Source organism: Gallus gallus, chromosome 2 (genome assembly GCF_016699485.2).
Source record: "Gallus gallus isolate bGalGal1 chromosome 2, bGalGal1.mat.broiler.GRCg7b, whole genome shotgun sequence".
Lineage (NCBI taxonomy): Eukaryota > Metazoa > Chordata > Aves > Galliformes > Phasianidae > Gallus > Gallus gallus.
The window spans coordinates 10525233-10544635 of record NC_052533.1 but is presented as its reverse complement, the minus strand read 5'-3'; the positions used below and the strand labels follow the sequence as shown (position 1 = coordinate 10544635).

Here is a 19403-nt window from a genome sequence, read left to right as displayed (position 1 = left end):
CTTTTTTTGTTTGTTTGTTTTTCCAAATAGGCCTCTGAAATACAGGGAATAGTGAAAGCTCGGAAGTTTTCCTGGGATAAATGTAGAGATTACAGTTATATTCATACAGAAAATACAAACCTCAGGTACATAGTTAGCACATCAAAATTTCATAGTTGGTCCTATGCCAAAGGCTATCTTAGCATTACACAGACTTCTGACAATTTTCTAGGTTCAAAGGAAGCCAGGATTTACAGACCCTGAGAAGCATTACATGGGCTCATGTAATTTCTTGGTTTGTTTCTACTCCCATAAAAGGTTTGATCCACCAGCACCAGGAGGTGATCTACCACCACAAAGCTCCCTTTCTGAAGGGAGCTGTTAATGTCCAGGATTTATTGCAAAGCACTAGGAGCTCTAAGAATTATTCTGCTGCTGGCTTGCTGTGAAACCCTAGGCAAGTCATTTAAATCCAATATTCCTGTAATAAAAAATGGGCATATTATATGAAAGAATACTTTAAGATCTTTAAGTAGTGTGTAAATGCAAATAGGTAGTAGTTATTCCCATTAACATTAGTAAAGATGTTCATTAACAAGATGATGTTGGATAGGATCTGAATCCTTTCTGTGACGTATTTGCCTGCAGGATCCAGGAATTTTATATGGTGACCCAGAAGTTTTTTCCTATGTTTCTAAAAATGAAATATGAGAAATGTGCATCATAATTATCTACATCTTTCCCTTTAATTCTGGTTTATAAACTCTGTGTGCAAGTGAGATACTAACACAATTGAATAATAGCAGTGATCTTCACAGAGTGCTTTGGCCAACCTGTCAGTTCCATCCACCCAGTGCTCCTCTGAAATACGGGTGAGATTTATTTGAGAAATCCATGTTGTCTCCTAGCTTAATTAGTTCTGGTAAAAAAGCCGTTCGTCTTGACCAGCTTGCCTGTCCGTCCCCATGCAGACCTAGAAGTGGAATATAAAGAGGAGTCTGTATTTGCATCCTATTGTCTGCTTTACTGACCCCAGTGAACTTTGCTGGGTGGATTAGCAGGCCAATACCATGCATTCATCAACAGATGCTTCACCGTATTCTAAAACTGTACTGCAAGTAACACTGCCTTGATACAATATCTGAGATATTTCCTGGTTCCCTGGCTTCAAGATCATGTACCATGAAGATGGATTGTTCCATCCACCCATGTCCCAAATTGTTCAGTACATGACAGATTCTTCAGTTATTCTTTTTATGGCTTTTTCTCCTTTTTATAGATTTCTGTTAGTGAAAAGGCATAATTGAACTAACTTTGTCATTATTTTTGAGTTTGTTATGTGCTATACAACTAAAAGATTAGTCAGACACTTTTAACATCAGCATTCAGGATATTAATTGAGAGCGAAACCTTAATACTGATTTTTGCTGACTTCCTTACTAATTGCTTTCATGAGTAGTCATAGAGGTCATGACACACAACCTCAGTTTGCATTACTCACTTATGTCACAACCCAGCTTCCAGTGACACTAACAGATGTGTTTCCTTTCCTGTGACTTCAGCTGGGCTGTAGCTGGAGCATTAAATCCAGAAGCACCTTTTCTTGTTCTGGCTCTGTTATGCAACATCTCATGTAGTGGACTTTGGTCACTGCTTCAGTTGGCCCATCTGGCTGTTTTTGCCAGTCAAAGCGATGGTAACCATATCAAAAAGAATGTTATTCACATTGAGCTGTGGTCAGAACCAGCTGCCTTGAAACTTGTTTCATCTCCTTCCTCTCTCTCTGATCCTCTGTGAGCCATATTTTCAAGGACACATTTCAAGCCATGTTTTCAACGCTATACTTACTTTTCATTTAGTAGGTTCAGCTTGCTTTGTGTCCAAATCTATTTAAAAGCAAGAGAGTAATATGAAACTCAAGCAGCTTAGAGTTTTAGATATTAGAGAATTTTAATTTCTTCACAGAATATGGAGTAACTATCCAGCCAACACTCTTTTTGCATGCCTTATTTTATTAGGATATCAGATAGCTAACTCATTGATAGTACGGAAAGGCAGATTTCACCCATATTTTTGAATATTTTGTAGAATACAGGACTATGTTTAACTCTAAAGAATATTCTGCCCTTGCGTGTCTCTGCTCCTGTTCCCATTGCTGTCATCAGTGGCTTTAGGAGGTCAGAGTATGCCCTCTCCTGATTTCTCCCTGACTGGAAACAGGAAAAGCCAAAAATCTCACAATGCTGATAGCCCACCAGTGCTGAATTTATAGATTTGACTTTGTCCAAGGAAGTGTCAAAAATTTTACATGTTCTTATCAACTGGACTTGTGAGCATTGACATTTGTGCCTGGCTCATCATGGCTGCTGGGAACATGGTGTTCTTCACCCTGGCCCTCAGGCATGCTCTCAGCCTGACAACCACTTTCCCTGCTGAACAAGGGAGATTCAGTTCAAGATGTCAAAAAAGGCACCATATCCTCTACTCTGTCCTGATAGGCGCTGGTTACACAAGAGGCTTCCTGAACCGCTGGGAAATGTAGAGCATAGACATAAATTCCTGCCACGCTGATCTCTTCTAATTCAGACAAAACAAAGAAATGCAAGAACAGCAAAGACAGAAATAGATTAATTCCCCTAGGCAGCTGCAGTCCAACTTGCTTCTTCAGCTGCCTCTTCTGCCCCTCACCTGCCAATGCTGAAAATCTACCATGAGATTTTGAGAATTTTACATTATTATTGTTGAGAGTAGATGATTTTTAAGGTCCCTTCCAACCTAACCCATTCTATGATTCTGTGTTTTCCTAACAGAACAACACTGCACATCTGAGTTTCTCCCTTGTCACTGTTCCACTGTGTATATGAGCTGACTGCAAAGTTATGCCCCCTTCCTTCCCCCCCAGAAAAAAACATGCTTTACACCAGGAAAAAAAATATGATCTCAAAATTTAAATCCAAAATAATCTAGCCTGTGCCTTCTCTGCAGCTCTCAGTGGGGCTTTGATTCACTTCTGTGATTCTCATACAGGTGCAATGACAGCTGAGGTTCCAAGCTCTTGAACATATATATGGTGAATAGGAGGTAGCTGAGATAAACCAGCTAAAGTGATGAGAAGACTTGTCCATCAATCTGCCAGCTACTGTTCTTTCACAAACCAGATGTCTTATCTGTGCTATGCCGCTGAAGTGCAAGATAAATACTATTGATGGTGTGGGGCTGGGCATACCACGTTGATCTCAGTAGCCAAGAAAGAAGCCTGGAGAGCTGCTAAACTAATGAATAATGGCAGAGATAAAGTGAATCAGGAGAATGGAAATTGCAGTGCACCACTGTGCGCCATTTCCAAGTCGCTAAGTAATTGCTCCTTGTTTCCTAGAATTCTTGGTCTGAACTCATGCTGTCCATCAAATAATATGCAGTTTCTTCAATTATCAGCTTTTGTGGAAGTCTGACAATTATTTCTCTCCACATTGGTAACTAATATTCTTTCAATCCAAGTGGGAGATGACACTGAGGAGCACTGACCCAGCCAGCCCTAATGAGGCTGTTCTGGTAGATGGCTGCTCACACACTCCCGGACTTTCTGAGTGCAATATGTTCGTTTCAGGAGATCAAGGTGACCCCCAGCTGCATCTGACCAATTTACAGATTGTTTTTCTAATCTTGTAGTCCTTCCAATCTATCTCACTCAGTCTAAACAGCATTCTTACTGCTGTACAGCAGAACCATTAATTAATATTGCCATTTAAAAAATCTGTAATAGAGGGGTGCTTAGATTTCAAATGGATCTAAATTAAAAGCAAATAAGTGTGAAAATCACATTCACTCTGCTTTGAAATTGCTTAACGCTGCTGTCGCTGGTTCATATCCAGAGCCTCCAGAGCAGTAGCTGTCAGTTTGTTTATTTAAATGAAACCTCACTTTGTTTTTTGTGTATATCATCAAATAGAAGCAGGCTGGTTATTTTTTCTGCTGCAAATAAAGCTAACCATCCGATTCCAGTTAAATCCCCTATAATTCCAAAGTGTCATTTACAGACCAGAGCTACCTGAGTTATCCACACTGCACTGATTCCTTACCCTGTGCAGGTCAAGGATTCCTGCCAGCTGACTTCAGCATCGCTCTATAGAACAATGGCATGGGAAAAACAAGCACCGTGTCAGGGAAAGCCCTGTATGTCCCACGCCTCTCATCTACTTCCCTCCAAAAGCCTGTTTCTCTGAGTTGTAAAACACTTCATTTCCATTCAGTATCAATTGTTCCTGCCTCCTTTGCTCTATTTCGCTAACTATCCTCATTTGCCAGCTTCCTTGCAAGCATGCCCTATCACCTGTGTTGCAATTAAGCCAGGGCTGAGGCTGGCAGTGATAGATTTCACTCTGGTGCGAATACGGGCAGCACAGAGCTGGCACTGAGTTTTGAGAAGCTGTTCCAGTGTGTTTATACAAAGAGCTTTGTCTCATCAAATGACCGGGTACCTTTTTATAGCTGTCTGTCTTGCACACAAAGAGAAGCAGCTGATAGGTATGTGTGTAGCTCTTAGACACAAGAAAGGGAAATGCTTGGGACCAAAGAAATGCCTTTGCAGTACAAACAATGTCTGATTTTGAGCCATCTATTTCTGACTCTGTAGGTGAGGGAGAAAATGGGCAGAGCAATGTGCAGTCAAGACACTTACAGGATTACGGTTTCTTGAGGGAAAAAAAATAGCAAAAGAATCACTTTAGAGGCACAGCATTAGTACACTGGATACTGCTATAATTCTCCTGGCTGCTAATAAAATTGCAGTCACTTCCAGGCTCACGGCTGACCACTTCCTACCCCTCACAGAATTCCAACATAAAAGGTGATTATTGCCCAACAGACATTACAACTGGAGTCTTAGATGAAGAAATTACCATGTTTTAATGTACATAATCCATGTAAAATCAAAGAGAGATGCAGAAGGGCTACCTACGTGGAATCAGAAGAAACAAGTTAATAAGGCAGAAAGGTCTCTGATCTCTTGCTCTTATAGTATCATTGCATAAGCATAGCCACATTAAGGGGTTGCAAATGAAGTACAGTCATCACTGCAAAATAACGCATCATTTTGCATCAGCTGCACTCTGGCTAGCTGCTACAGGAATAAGTGTCTGACACGGCATATGCGTCTCTACCCATACGCCACCAAAGGCATCAGGGCCTGTCTGTGGGGCACATCTGGGAAGGCTGTTTGACAGACACATGACTGGGCAAGACCACATTCGCCTTGCCTAGGGGATGTGAGCATGAGAACACCTCTCTCTGTAGGGACCTCCATGTCCACCCTACACTCCCTGCTCCAGCCTTCCCACCACCCTGATGGAGAGCAGCATCTGCCCTGCCAGGGCTGTGCAGGACAGGCTCAGTTGTGGCAACATGTGTATTTCCCATCTACATCTCACTTTTCTGCTCCTCAGTTGTAGGACCCTGTAACCCCATCCCCCCTGCCCATAGATAACTGCAGCAGAACCCCAAAAGGACTCTTCTCTTCTTGTCTTTAAGTGAAAGTGTAGTGCTTGCCTAACTAATAATAGATAGAGCTGTAATAATGGTGATAACTGGTGAATTAATGGCTGAGTCCATTTACAGAAGTGAAAAAAAATAATAATTTTAATATCTTCAAGGAAAAAAATCTTTGAAGCACAAAGGCATTTTTCTCAAGTGTACGTCTGTACAAAATTAAAGTTTGTAAACAATGTAAAACCCTTCTTCCACTGAAAAAGGGATTATAAAAACTTCTGATTTTCCTTTCCAAACAATCTGAGAGTCCACTGTGATTAAAGTGCATTTAGATTAGGGTGAGACTGATTTAGCCATCTGACTTAGCTGCTGGGTGCTCTGTCAATGTAGCTGCTAACAAACACTTTGTGCCGTCTTTGCTGCCACAGAATGTGTTTTCGATTTCTTCCCTTCAGAGCTTACATTGCCCTCCAAGTATGGCTAGTGAGAGGCACCAAGGACTGTGCTGGCTGCCACTATTTGCCACGCTGACCCAGCCTTGTCTACGTGGTGACCGGTGGCATGGGTCTGATTTGTGAAGAATTATTATTTGTGTGATGCGTGATGGAGAGAGAGTTTGTGCGCAGCTCCGGCAACGCACAGAGCTAGTTAGTACATGAAAGCTGGATCCCAGCCTGGTGTCATCCACGCATAAAACTTCCCTCTCAAGCAGGCACTCTCACATCTGGCAGAACTGCCTTTGTTGCTTTCTGGCTTTGTCAGGGAGCTAGGGACACTTCAAAAGGCTCCCGGCAAGCTGGACCTCATTAAAGCTCCTGCTTCGTCCTGCATCCTGACGTTGTTTATGGTACTTCATTATTATCTACTTAATACAAGCCATGATCGTTCTGCTCCACTAAACGGAGCTGTAATACAAGCGCCCGGAGTGGATTTTTCTTTGGTCGACTTCCACGCAAAGCCCTCTCTATCTGAGCTGGAGTGTTACCCTCATGCCAAAACCCCTTTTTTCTCTATTTTTATCTGTAGTCACATCTAGGAAGCCTTAATTATTCAAGCAGCTCTCTCCTTCCATGAGCAGAGGATGAAGAGCGAGCTGCTCCCATCCATTTGGAGATGCCTACCTCCCTCTTGTGGTGCCTGGGCCATCTGCGTTAGGACTTAATTTTAGGATTGATGAGAACTAATGGAATGCAACAGACTTCGGGCTTGTTATAATAGATACAAAATATTCTTTATATGTTCAGACATTCATAAAACCAAACAAAGCTAGAGAACTGGCTGAATATCCTTTGTTGTTCCTTTAGTACTTTATATAAACACAAATGGTTTTAAGTCTCTGATGGGAGTAAAATTTATCTGAGAAAATGTTTTTTTTTCACATGCAGCACATGTAATGTGAACTTCTGTTAATATACAACATTTTTTATGAACTCCTGAGAAACATAAATGAGAGGAGTAGGTAAATTAACTGTCTGCTTTCACCACAAAGTTGTATTCAATGAGAACAATCAATATGCTCTATGTCTTGTGATACCCATTGGCTTCTTAGGCTGAATTCTAAGAAACATAGAATAGGAATGTAGCTATAAACCTTTCCTCCTTCACTTTAAATACTTCAATATTGCCTTTAGACAAATCGTGTTGCTTTTTCATTCTTTCCAGTTTTCTAATCAGTAACTCAGAGCTTATTTTCCAGTTTTCCTTTTTGTCTTTTGCACTAAAGAAGACATTTGATATGAATCTAGCCGTGATTGTTCTTAACCTACATGTCATCATATCTACTGCAGGCGTGAGTCACGTAATCAGACAATGGTACCTTAAAATCGGGGCCACACAGAGATGTCACCCACATGAACCCATGCTACTGAAGCCACTCTGATTTGCTTTATGAATTCCTTGGGTGAGGATTTTATTCTTTATCTAGTTCACCTCTAAAACTAAAGGTCGACAGAGAACATTCCCAAACAAACAAACTGAAATGAACAAAATGAATGCGGTTCAGTTTGTTCAGAGAAGTAGCCTTAAAGTCCCATGATTTCTAGGTTTTTATACTATTTCATTGCTGAGTTCCTGGTTTTAGACCATTTTCTGTGAACTGGCCACTATTACTTACAGAAATAATTACAACTCCTTTCCCTCCTATGTGGGTCATTGCTTTATTAGGTTAAACACAATGAGTAATGTGAGTCTCCAGGGTCCAGCAGGGAGAGTGAAGTCAGCAACACTGGTTTCATTTCTCGTTTGATAATTAGTTTTTATCCAAACCAACTCTGCCCCATACTTTTAAGGAATAATCCTCTCAGGGATATTAGAGAATAAAGTCATTACTCCTGGATCAGCCCCATCTTTTTCTTCCACTCTCCTTGATGCACACAGAAAAGTCAGTCTAACCCTCTGTGCCTAATGACCCATGTACACTCATAATATGGAACAATAGTTCATAATAGCACCACAATTAAACTTTTAGGGATTGGCTGTCCTGGTTATTGCAGAGAAGTGCAGAAATAGAACATTCCTGTTTAAACTTGATTGGGCTACACGTAAACCCTCTGCAAACTGAGTCAGTGGCTATCAACACATAACAGCAAAAAAATAAAAGCAAGATACAAAATAAAAGGGAGCAATGGTTGACAACACAGCAGGCAAAAAGTCAATTTCCTTGAAGGCTTATACACATGGCAGCAATGAGGGGGCAGATAGCTGACTGACATGCACCAGAAGACACAAATCAAAGCCACACTGAAGTTTGTGTTCTTGTGTATCAGCAATCCAAATGAAAATGGAAACTGATCACAGAGCTGTTAGAACTGTCCCCTGAGCCAGAAGTTGACTGCTGTACCACTTGGAACAGCAGCTCATAATATGATAAGATGGAGAGAAGAGGAATGGTTCATGAGCGTCACCATCCTGGAGAACACCCTCACAGATGCTAAGGGCGGTTATCAGCTAGGACCTCAAAAAAAGATAGAAAAAAAAAAGAAAAGAAAAAGAAAAAAAGGGAAAGGGAAAGGGAGAAAAGAAAAAGGGAAAAAGAAAAAAAAAAAAAAAAAGGTCCCTGGCACACCCATAATTATGGATCATATGGATCATTGAGCCTGCAGCTCAACCCAGGAGTTTTGCTGTTCCCTCACAGGACTGGCAGCACGTTAGAACACTGTCATATTTTGCTGCCTGTTGAATGGATGTTCTCCCTCAGCTTAGGGCCACTCAGCATCTTTTCCTTCAGTGCACAGAGGGAGCGAGCATTGTATTATTAGTGTAGGCTGATGGCTATTACTTTCTGATATTGGCTTCTGGTAATAGCTCTGCTCTCCTGGAGCGTGTCTTTGGTGCTGGATGACTTGGGGGAAGTCACTGGAAGGTTCATCATAACGCAGCAATCATAATATAGAGTTACATGGACATTAGCAGAACAGCAGATATGAGTTCTTAACACAGAGACATCTGTGCCTATTTTGTGTTTGTCTTCTTCAAAACTATGCCTTCTTCAATGCCCCAACACATTACTCCTGACCATAACTCATGCATGTTTTTCTAAGTTTCCACATGATCTAACCCAGCAATATTTACTATTTACTCTAGCAAACAAGCAGTCTCATCATGGCTGGAGGAATCTGTGCATTGTATTTGCCTTTCCTGTAGAGTCCGCCTACTAAGCAGACAGTGAGACCTCTTAAAAATTCTTTATATATAAAATAAATGTAATATTTTTCTCATAAATCCACAAAAAAAAAAAAAAGTTTTGAAAGACAAAACACAAAATATAGTCATACAAACCCTCAACTAGAAAATTTTGGGATATTTTTGGTTGCAATCATAATAATCATAGTAACAACCATGCCCTTTCCTTTTCCAGGGCAAGCTGTGTGTTTTACATTTTGACTTTAAAGGAAATTAAAGCACAAGAGGGATGAGGCTGCTGTTGTCACGACGTTCTGAAGAACACTGACAGGAGTAAATGAACAACATTCCCCAAAACACTGACAAGCTGCAGTGCATAAATTTTCCTTTTAAATCTTGTATTCATCAAAAAGAAAATAATGTGACATATATCAAAATTCAAGCCAGCGAGCCTAACTAGAAAGTGAGAGTCCTGCAGGCAAAGTCGCTGCCTTGTCATGTAAACAAGCTGAAATCAGGCAGATATCTGAACAAAGCTTCACCGTGGCAGAACAGGAGATCTTGTGCAAATCAGAGAGATCTGATGGGGAGACCTTGATACCCACAGGTCAGTACCTGAAAGTCAGTGAGACTGAACTGAGCAGCAGCAGAGAAAGAAATGTTGCAAAGACATAGTGAGATGGAGGGGAAGCTTCCAATATGCCTTCAGAAGTATGATAGAAAGTGATCCAAGCAAATTGACACTCATACTGGTGTGGTTTGCAGACTAATATTTCTGCCTTTTGAAATGTGAGTTGTTGGTGGCTAGGTGAGAGCAGCTGGTTTGCTTGTTCCCAGCTGCAGACGTGTTGGGAGCTTCGTGGGGTCTGGAATTAATGTTCAAAATATAGGAATTCCCCAAGGTGAGAACCTGGGAGCTGGGTTTGAGGGGCAGAACTCACACCTTTGGTAAAAATCAGGTAAAAACTTGTCTGGGAGGGAAACTTTCTGATATTGCACAGATAAGAGTGAAATCCCAGTGATCTGTGGTGCAAACAGGGACATGCTTTGCTGGGAGTGGGAGCTGTGTTTTGCTGCCCACACCATGTATTGCATTCTGAGGGCTTATTTCTGTGCATCTCTACTTGCTAGCATTAGAAATATTAAAAATTCTTTATGTGGTTGTGAAATTAAGGTGATTAACTGAGGCAACATAAACTAAATTTACTCTAATATACGTGGGCATGGATCCACGAAGTAATGTGGGAAGCTAATGCCTTTATTCCATATTCCCACAGGCATAAACCAGAGCAGAATTTGAGTCTATGGATTTGTAGTGAATAAAATATCAAACTTACATGGAAATATGTTGCAGCTATTTCTCATTCCATCATGCAGCTGATAAATAGCTAATCTCCGGTTCAGGCCTCTCTGTTTAAATAGGCGCAGTAAAAAGTTCAGCTATCTCTGCCTGAACTACTTCAGCTGAATATCCTTAGTTCACTGCTTCTGGCCCCTATTAAATGCAATTCAGATAAAGTCTGTTTTCTACTACTGTTTGTTTTTCTCTTGACACTGTTGTTATCTGCTCCCACTAAAAGCCTTCGGACAGGAAGAATAATCTACCAAAAAATGTATTATTTAGCAAGCTCAAGTAAACATCAGTAATGTTAGGAGGACAGAGAACTTCCTCTTTGTTAGCCATTAATACATTGCTCTCTGCAGGCAGCTTCACCCCCACCACTAGAACTGATCACTTTGCAGAGCTGGAACAGCCCCCAGAAATGAAATGACTACATCTTCCCCCATGGTATAGCAAACAAGCAGTGAGACAACCTCTTTCCTCTTTTTGCTGCTCACCTCACTCACCTGCTTCACCAGTGTCATGCACAGCTTCCCAAAATCTTCAGTCTTCATTCCCTTTCCTGGGTCCAGTTTGCCCACTGCTAATTTCCAGTCTCCTTTATCACACTCCCATTGTTGGGAATGGTCTCCTCACCCATCTGGGAGCAGGCTGGAGCTGGGAATAAGGAAGCAGCTGTGAGAACAATTCAGTACAATTTGGGGTCAGATATTACGTGCCCCATCCTTGTGATAATCGCCTGCATTAGAGCACATTAACACGATTGCACATGCAGTAAATTAGCAATGCTCTGTGCCGAGGCACAAAATCAAGTCCAATAATACTACAAGTGTGTATGAAAAACAACCGTGATCACTATCTAATTAATTAATAACTAGTTACTGATGAAGAGGGGAACGTTTGAAGCTAAATGCGTCCTTGATAAGGCCAACAGGGTTGTTTTAACACGTCGTGTTTTACCGTAAGATATATAAGTACAAATAATTGCTTCCACTATATCATGGCATTAGTTCCACGACAGTTCAGCTGATTACTTCAAGGTTTTATCTGCGTTTTGTAGCTGCTAGATCTGTTACCATTTTGCACCTTGTTAGCCGGGAGTGAAACACTGGCATCTGTTTACATGTATTGCATGTAATGTAGCAGGAGAAGCAGAATCAATACGATAGATATATACAGTACCTGCATCACAAAGGTTACCGCGCTCAGAAAATAGCTGATGAAGACCTGAGGTAATGAGCTGAAACATCCTGAAAGTAATTCCTAGCAGCACTAAAGACAATAATATAACTTCCCTTGACATGGGTAATCCTCCGCAGACTGGGGGAAGAGTAATTTTTTCTGGAAGAGAGTTTTGCGGTCGGCTGAGAGTTTGAGTGAGATATGGGCTATACCTTAGGACTGAGGAGCAGCTCGTAACTCAGGAGAGGTGGAACCTGAATGAAGTCACAGAGGTCGTTCTCATTTTATCACTGGGGAAAGGACACCCTGGACATCACTCAGCCTTTTCATACATTTAGGTAGAGGTTTAGTAGTTTTTTCACTGTAGATTTCATGAACAAAAAGCCTTTAAAACAATTAAAAATAGCTGTAGAGTGACCATTTGCTCTGAGAGTCCAAAGCTAGACACATCTAATGAAACACATGGGGATTCTCTGGCCCATGTAGAGAGTGGAACTACCAGCCAAACATTTTTGTTCTCTTTCAGTACATTTTTTGCTGCTGCAGTGCACTGTCTGGAAGGGCACTGCCTGGGAAGTGAAGTCATCAGAGATGTTTGCCCATCCTTTTATCTCCCTTCTTGATAGCAGCCATTCGTGTGATGTGAATATTTCTGCAGAAGTGTCTGTGCATGTTTTCAAATTGGTTTCCTAGCAAAATTATCAGTCTGTGATCATGCTTTCCGATGTGCCTCATAACATTTGAGACTGTTCAGCTGTATTTGATAGCAGCAGATAACTCAAGACACTCAGTCGCTATCTGTACAACATGAAAACAGGGGCTCTGTAGAAGTGAGAGAAGCCCAAGCTTGTGCAGGACAGAGGACAAGGAGGTTCTCCCCTGTGGGCCAGGCAGCATGATGGCAAAGTATGTGGAGACATAGTGGTGTCCCCATTTGATGGTTTCTTCTTCTTTTCTCCATACAGGGGACCTGTACTCCCTCTTTTGCAGAAGTATGACTCTGCTTAAGACTGCAGGGTCACAGAGGCCTAGGTTTAGGAAATGCTTCCCTATAACAGCATAATGGGATTCCTTGGGAGCAGGGAAGGAATTGTGCAAAAAAAATGGGCATCTGGCAGCCTCATGGAGTGCCTTGTTCTGATCTCAGCCTCGGGCAGGAATCACAGCAACATCTCAGACTCTGAGGCCACCACAGGTTCAGAACCATCAAGCTGTGCCCATACCAAGTGGAGGAGCTGACAGCAGTTCAGATCTGGCTCCGGCCTGGGAAGAACTAGAGCTTGTTCAAAAGCCTACTATGTCAGAGCAGCCTCCTCCTCTTACTCCCACTAAGAAAGGCTGGGAGATGTGGACTTGTGTTTACTGCAAACATGGCATCAGTGGGATCCTCAAGAAATACCTCAGAGGCATGCCTAAAGAGGCATGAAATCTCTGCATTTTGTGTTGAGCTAGCTGGCTGCCCTCAGCCTCTCATCCTTTCTATGGAGTACCTCATTGCACCCAGAAATCTTGTTTCCATACCATGAGTGGGCACTGTAGCATCAATCAGCTGTCAGCGTAGGAGCACAGAATACAAGAAGGGAGTAGATTTCTGTCATGCATGTTTGGACTTCACGGCACTAATTTATTTTTTTAATATAGAAACATTTTTGCTTCTATGAGATCTGTGAGCCTATTCTTGCTTTATAAAACACAGAGCAAAGTAGTGGATGAGATAATTGTTAAGCATTGGAGAATGGCCTTGATGAACCAGGGAAAGTGAACTCTAGTATGTTCTCTATGTCTGAACCCATGTCTCAAGCTGGGACAAGACTGTAAAGGGAAAATACGAAGTCAGAAATATCAGTGCTTGATTGGTGGGGCCAAGGGAGCAGAAATGAACAAGACGTCATTTACTTTATTTGCACCTGTGGTGGTAACTCCAAAATTAATCATCTAAATTTAAGTGAATTCCAGTAACATCTGTGAACAATTTCCTTGTGTTTCAACATAGTATGTTGCCAAGACTGTTAATAATCCCATTAAAACTATTTCTCCTTCTCTCAAACAGTAGAATAAATTCAGACACGGAATTGTTAAACTCTTTTTTTTTCCCCCCCCCTAACATATCTGATCCTAGTTTCTGTGGGATTTAATTGGCAAAAAGGAAGAGACTCAGAAATGATTGATTAGAGAAAACTGGAAATGTAGTCAGGTGTCTATTCATGATTCTACTGTGGTACAACTGCTATAGAATAGCTGGAGCAGGTGCTAAAATCTTTACTTTAGAAAAACTGAATGATGAACACGACTGATGTTGACACTGGATTACACAGGGACCTTTGTTGTCCTAGGCAGCTGTGAAGGGAGTTGTGGTGATTTAGGGAAAGATGATGGTCTGTGATACATCTGAGAGCCTTGTGGGCAATATTCCAGGAGTATGAGGTAGAAATTAAGTGGGTAGCATGAAGACAAGCTTGTGGGAAACATAAAAACACCGTTTGTGAATCTGCATTGACATACTGGTTTCCACTGAAGCCAGTGGCAAAATTATGTCGACTCCAGCTTTCCAATTTAGAGAACTACATTTGGGGAATATTTGGAAAGGTAAAAACCACATCAATGGCTGTTCTCAAATAGCTGCCTTGTTCCCATTCATACCCTGAGGGTCTAATCAATAAAGCATAATTATCTCCTCTGTTTATAGGGTGATGCTTGTTCTCACTTTGAATCGAGAACTATTGAAAGGCCATACAAGGAGGACCTGAGCATATTCATGTATCAGGATCAATTCCAAGCTTAAATTGCTTATAATGGTTTTTTAATGCCAATGCAGATATCTCAGCATGGCCTAAAGAGAGGCTTATAAAAAAAAGTAACTGCATCACCAGCTAGTTTTGCTTTTGTAGTTAAACTTGTAACTTAGGCAAGAAATTAAAAGTAGTATTAAACAGAGTATTTTTGCACCTTGATGCCACAGCTTTTGATTGCTTGATTTCTTTTAGCTTTCTTTTCTCCCTGATTGCTGTTGAAAGATCCAAATCTCCCTCTTGTATGGGGAGAACAGTGCTGGACCCAGTATTCCAAATGTGGCCTCATCATTGCTGAGTAGAGGTGAAGGATCACCTCCTTCAACCTGCTGGCAACAATCTTCCTAGCACAGCCAAGGAAGCTGTTGTCCATGAGGTCATACTGCTGTCTCACACTCAGCTTGCTGTCCACAAGGACCCCAAGGTCCCTCTCAGCAAGCATGTTTTCCAGCTGGTCAGCCCCTAGCATGTACAGGTGCGTGGGGTTATTCCTCCCCTGGTGAGAACTTTGCATTTCCCCTTGCTGAACTTCAGCCAACTTGCCCATACTGCCCAGGTCCCTCTGCTGGATGGCAGCATGGCTCTCTAGTCTATCAGCCACTCCTCCTAGTCTTCTGTCGTCTGCAGACTTGCTAAGAGTACACTCTGCTTCATCATCCAAATCATTAATGAAGCTGTTATATAGGACTAGACCCAGTATTAACCCCTGGAGCACACCATTGCTGACTGTTCTCCAGCTACACTTTGTGTCACTGATCACCATAGACTTGGGTCATTCAGTTTTTGACCCATCCAGTGTCCATTTATCTAATCCATACATTGACAGCTTGTCTATGATGATATCATTAGAGATATAACATCCACCAATTCGGTCATCTCATTATAGAGGGCTACCAGGTTGGTTGATAACTATTTCATAAATCAATGTGTACTGCTGCCAATCACCTCCTTGTCCCTCCTGTATTTGGAAATGTTTTCCAGGTCAGTTTAGTCCATCATCTTCCAAGGACAGAGGTGAGCCTGACAGCCCTGTAGTTCCTGAGATCTTCCTTCTTTCCTTTCTTGGAGAAAGGAGTGGCATTTGCTTTATTCCAGTCTTCAGTAACCTCTGCCAGTCACTATGAGCAGGAGTGGGAAACAGCGGAATGTTTTCAATTTGTTTTCACTAATGAGACGCAAGTTACTCGGCTGATTTTAGGAAAATCTGCTGTAATACTTTCATGGCCCATACTGTGCTGTTAGCTGGACAATAACAACGAAATGGCCCCTTCTGGCTTCAGAGTCTTTGGCTTTAAAATTATTTATAATTCTGTCAGATCAAATACAACTGATACAAATATATCACCTTTTTAAAGTCGATCATGTCCCTTTAGCAGGATTATTTAATAGTCCCAAATACTCTTGTTAATAATGTGTGACAGACAAGTGTGATAGGAGAGCTTCCTGATTGCTCCTTGTGCAATATCACGCTGGGATTGCAGACCTATGCTCTGCTGTTTACGTTATCTGTACTTCACTTCAGACATATTTTATTAAGGTACTTTAAAAAGGAGAATGGAACATTTTATCATATTTTCCTGCCAACCCCCTTGTGTCTATTTTTTTCCTTAAAGAATTGTTTTTATCATCTATCTTTTGCTGTGTATCACAGCATTATCTTCACCTGTTAAGGGAAAAAAATGAATGTTGTACAGTCAGTGCACAACAGACTGACAGCAAATCATGGCATGGATGTTCCCTTCAGAATGACAGTTATACCCTAGACAGCATAGTGACTAAATAACTCATTGTGAGAAACTCCTTTTCAAAGACAGTTGTTAAATTGAAGGTATTACCAAAAGAGAACATAAGAATTATTGCTTGCTCCATGGTCATTTTTCTTGAGGTAAGGATATCTGCCTCATTTTTTGCCTTCTGTAAGAAAAAAAAAACTGAAAGAAGCAGTCCAGTCCTCAGCACCACTACAGGATCATTATAGCTTATGCTGACTTCGTATTTTCACTATGAATCCTGTTCTCCAGACGAGTCTTGAGATCAGGGTTCATTTGCAGTTCAGGCTTGTTTGAGGAAAAGTATTTTTTAATGTACCTTGAGGACTGAGCCAAGCCCTTTTAAAATTTGCAGTAGAGTGAGAAGAAAATAAAAATGAATGGTTTCATATGCTTTCTAATTTTGTTCTTTCATTTCTGTATCAAGGATCTCAGTTTGAAGTTGAGGTTTTGCTGACTTGTAAAGGGAAATTACTACTATGCTGTTTAAATTAGAATCAACATACTCAGGTGAATGGCTTTATTTTGTTAGAATATGTCTACATTTTCCTTGTGAAAAAATATTCAAAACACTTTGCAGTACAGAAACTCAGGTGTCTCCTATAATCCAAAGAATGGAAGTATTTTGTCTTATTAGAACATCATCAGCAGATCAGTAATCCTAAGAAACAGAGGAGGGAGGGAAGAGGAAGGGAGGAGGAAGGAAGGGAGGAGGAAGGAAGGGAGGAAGGGAAGAGGAGAGAGATTTCTCAAGAGAGGAGAAATGCTCTTCCAAGCCAGTTCCCAACACAGAGTCTGTCATATGCTCAGGCAGTTCTTGGCACTGTTCACAGCTGACTGGGGACTCTCAGTTCTCTGTTTCCCCATGTCCAGGAGGTGGTCTTGGTGAGCCACAACAGTGGGCCACATGTGGAGGACCTGGCTGCATCCTTTTCCCTGGGCTCAGGCACAGCAGTTGTCAGCTCTTCAGCAGAAAACTGCTCCTATTCACGGAATCCAAAAATAACAGATAATTCAGATTCCAGTTCAGTCCTGTACCTGCCAGGACAAGACTGCATACTGAACAGTCTTCCAAGTCCTTCATTAATGTCTGTCTCTGTTTTTTACTGAATAGATGGAATACTCTAGGTAAGACCTTGGTACACGGCATAAATGATCTAGATTTAGCCTGAATCCATTCCTATCCCCCATAATATGTTGGTTTAGCAAGGGTCAGTTCTCCACTGTTTGGGCTCCTGTGCTTGGAGAGCATCCACTTCCTGATCTAGGGCAGCTCACACTGAGCACAGGGCTTTGCTTCAAACATCAGTTTAGTGCCCAACACACAAAAATCTGCCCAGCAGGACAACTGAGATAACCAAGACTTGTTATCCCAATCCCTCCTTCCCAGAGCCTGAAGGAGAAATTAAAATTGACTCTTGCTTAAAAATGAGATAAAGAGGGGATCCCTCTCTCCCTGCCATCTTCTAAGTAAATGCAGATAACATGGCCACATATCGGTTCATAATTGTTTAGCTTTACCCAGAGTTTAAAAGATGGTTTAAATTCACCAAGTATAAATTTTCTGTGTGGAGAAAATTCAGTTCTACTGGAAATCAGTATGCTTAGCCATTTCCAAAATTTTGCCCTGTGCAAGGCAGTATGAAATCCTGTAACACTAGGGTAAGTGACTTCATGAGATGCAGGTCAATGCCGAGTCAGGCCAGCAGAGAGGTTCTGATAAAATCTATTTTCTGCCTCCCATTTAACATCCCACTTCATTTATTTTTTCCAATACCAGTGTTAAAATGACATCAGGATCCTAGTTTCATCTGCTAAAGATTAGGGACAGTGAGAGATTGAGAGGGCTGTTTGCAGAACTGTCAAGAACATGGAGCAGCCCAAGTGTAAAATCTATTCACCTTTACTTTTTGCTACTGATGGGTATAATAAGAAAATATTTTTCGTTCATCCATCAAAAAAGTTAGAGCTATTTACACATATATATATGCAGAATGCATGATGTGATTCGGTATAAATGCTTTAATCGCATGCATTTCAGATGTAACCTACTTGTAGCTCCGCAACTGGGAATCTATCTGAAGTGCAGGCTGATAATAAACATCATGAATCTTCCCTTTCCATCCCGCAACACTTCGAGTCGAAGGGCTTACTTTTGCTTGGGCGTTCATGCAAGGGGTTTCACTGAAGGCAAAAGCAATTCCTTCTGCAAAACAATGAATGCACTACACAAAGACAGCCACTTCTTGGGATGAAGCACCGTAACCACAGCCGGAGCATCGTCAATGGGATAATTTTCTTTTTCCCTAACAAATACTTGAGCGAGGAAAGGAAAAATGCTTACAGAAAATGTCATGATATCATTACCACCCAAACAATGAGAGGGGATGTACTCTGTGAGACACCTTGTAAAACTGGTGTGCCTTTACAATGCTTATAAAGGGAAAAAAAAAGGCACATATTGCTCCAGCACATCGCAAAACACTGCACATGGAGAGAAATAGAAATGCATAGAGTAGTCTTTTTTGACATGGGGAAAAGGCAAAAAGTCAATAAAATAAGAAACGATGCCCAACTGTAAAAGGAGGATCATTTTATTTCCTTGAAGGTATACTTATAAAACATTTTCTTTCCTGTCTTAGCACTGATGGCATGGGGAGAAATAACTTAAACCATATATTGTGGTGCCAGCTAGATGAAAAACAGCTTTGCTGTAATGAATTTTGCTCAATTTCTAATGTACACACACATACTCATAATTGCAGAGAGAAATAATGGGCAAATCTGCAAAGTGATTTGGGCTAACTCATTTGCTAAAACAAATCATTTATCATAAAATCTCAAACGGGCAAAATAAATCATGAAAGTGCCTATGAATAAAACTTTAAATCTTATGTACATTCCAGAAATATTTGCAAAATATTATCAGAAATGCTCCGCGAGTCTGATCAGAAATGATTGAGTGAGAATTTTTTTCATTGCCAACACTGGAATTTATCGGGCATGTTTACACAGATGAATCCTACCTGAAGAGGGAGGAAAATATAGTATTTTTCTCAGGATTTTCAAGGATTTTTTTATTTTATTTTATTTATTTATTTTGGGGGGGGGTCTTAGCGCTGCAGATATTTACAATGTAGGATTATGAGTCTATAAAATTTAGTATATTTATACTTTTGGAAGGAAGCCTGCTTGAATTAAGTGTAAAGTAAAGGTCATATACAGTGAAAACCTTTA

At 41.0% G+C, this 19403-nt stretch overlaps 1 protein-coding gene and 1 long non-coding RNA gene across 5 annotated transcripts in view; one reads left to right on the top strand and one right to left on the bottom strand.

Moving 5' to 3' along the window:
* Nucleotides 1–19403, top strand: part of ADARB2 (adenosine deaminase, RNA specific B2 (inactive)) — a 299619-nt gene that overhangs the window by 201242 nt on the left and 78974 nt on the right. The window lies entirely within an intron of this gene.
* Nucleotides 707–11874, bottom strand: LOC121109555. 4 transcript variants are annotated; one of them, XR_005857464.2, is made up of 5 exons: nucleotides 11821–11874; nucleotides 10933–11083; nucleotides 10422–10579; nucleotides 1828–1865; nucleotides 717–952 (listed from the first exon to the last, which is right to left on the bottom strand). It is a non-coding gene; the product is annotated as an uncharacterized LOC121109555 (long non-coding RNA). The 4 variants fall into 4 exon arrangements; XR_005857466.2 differs by lacking the exon at nucleotides 1828–1865; XR_005857467.2 differs by lacking the exon at nucleotides 10422–10579.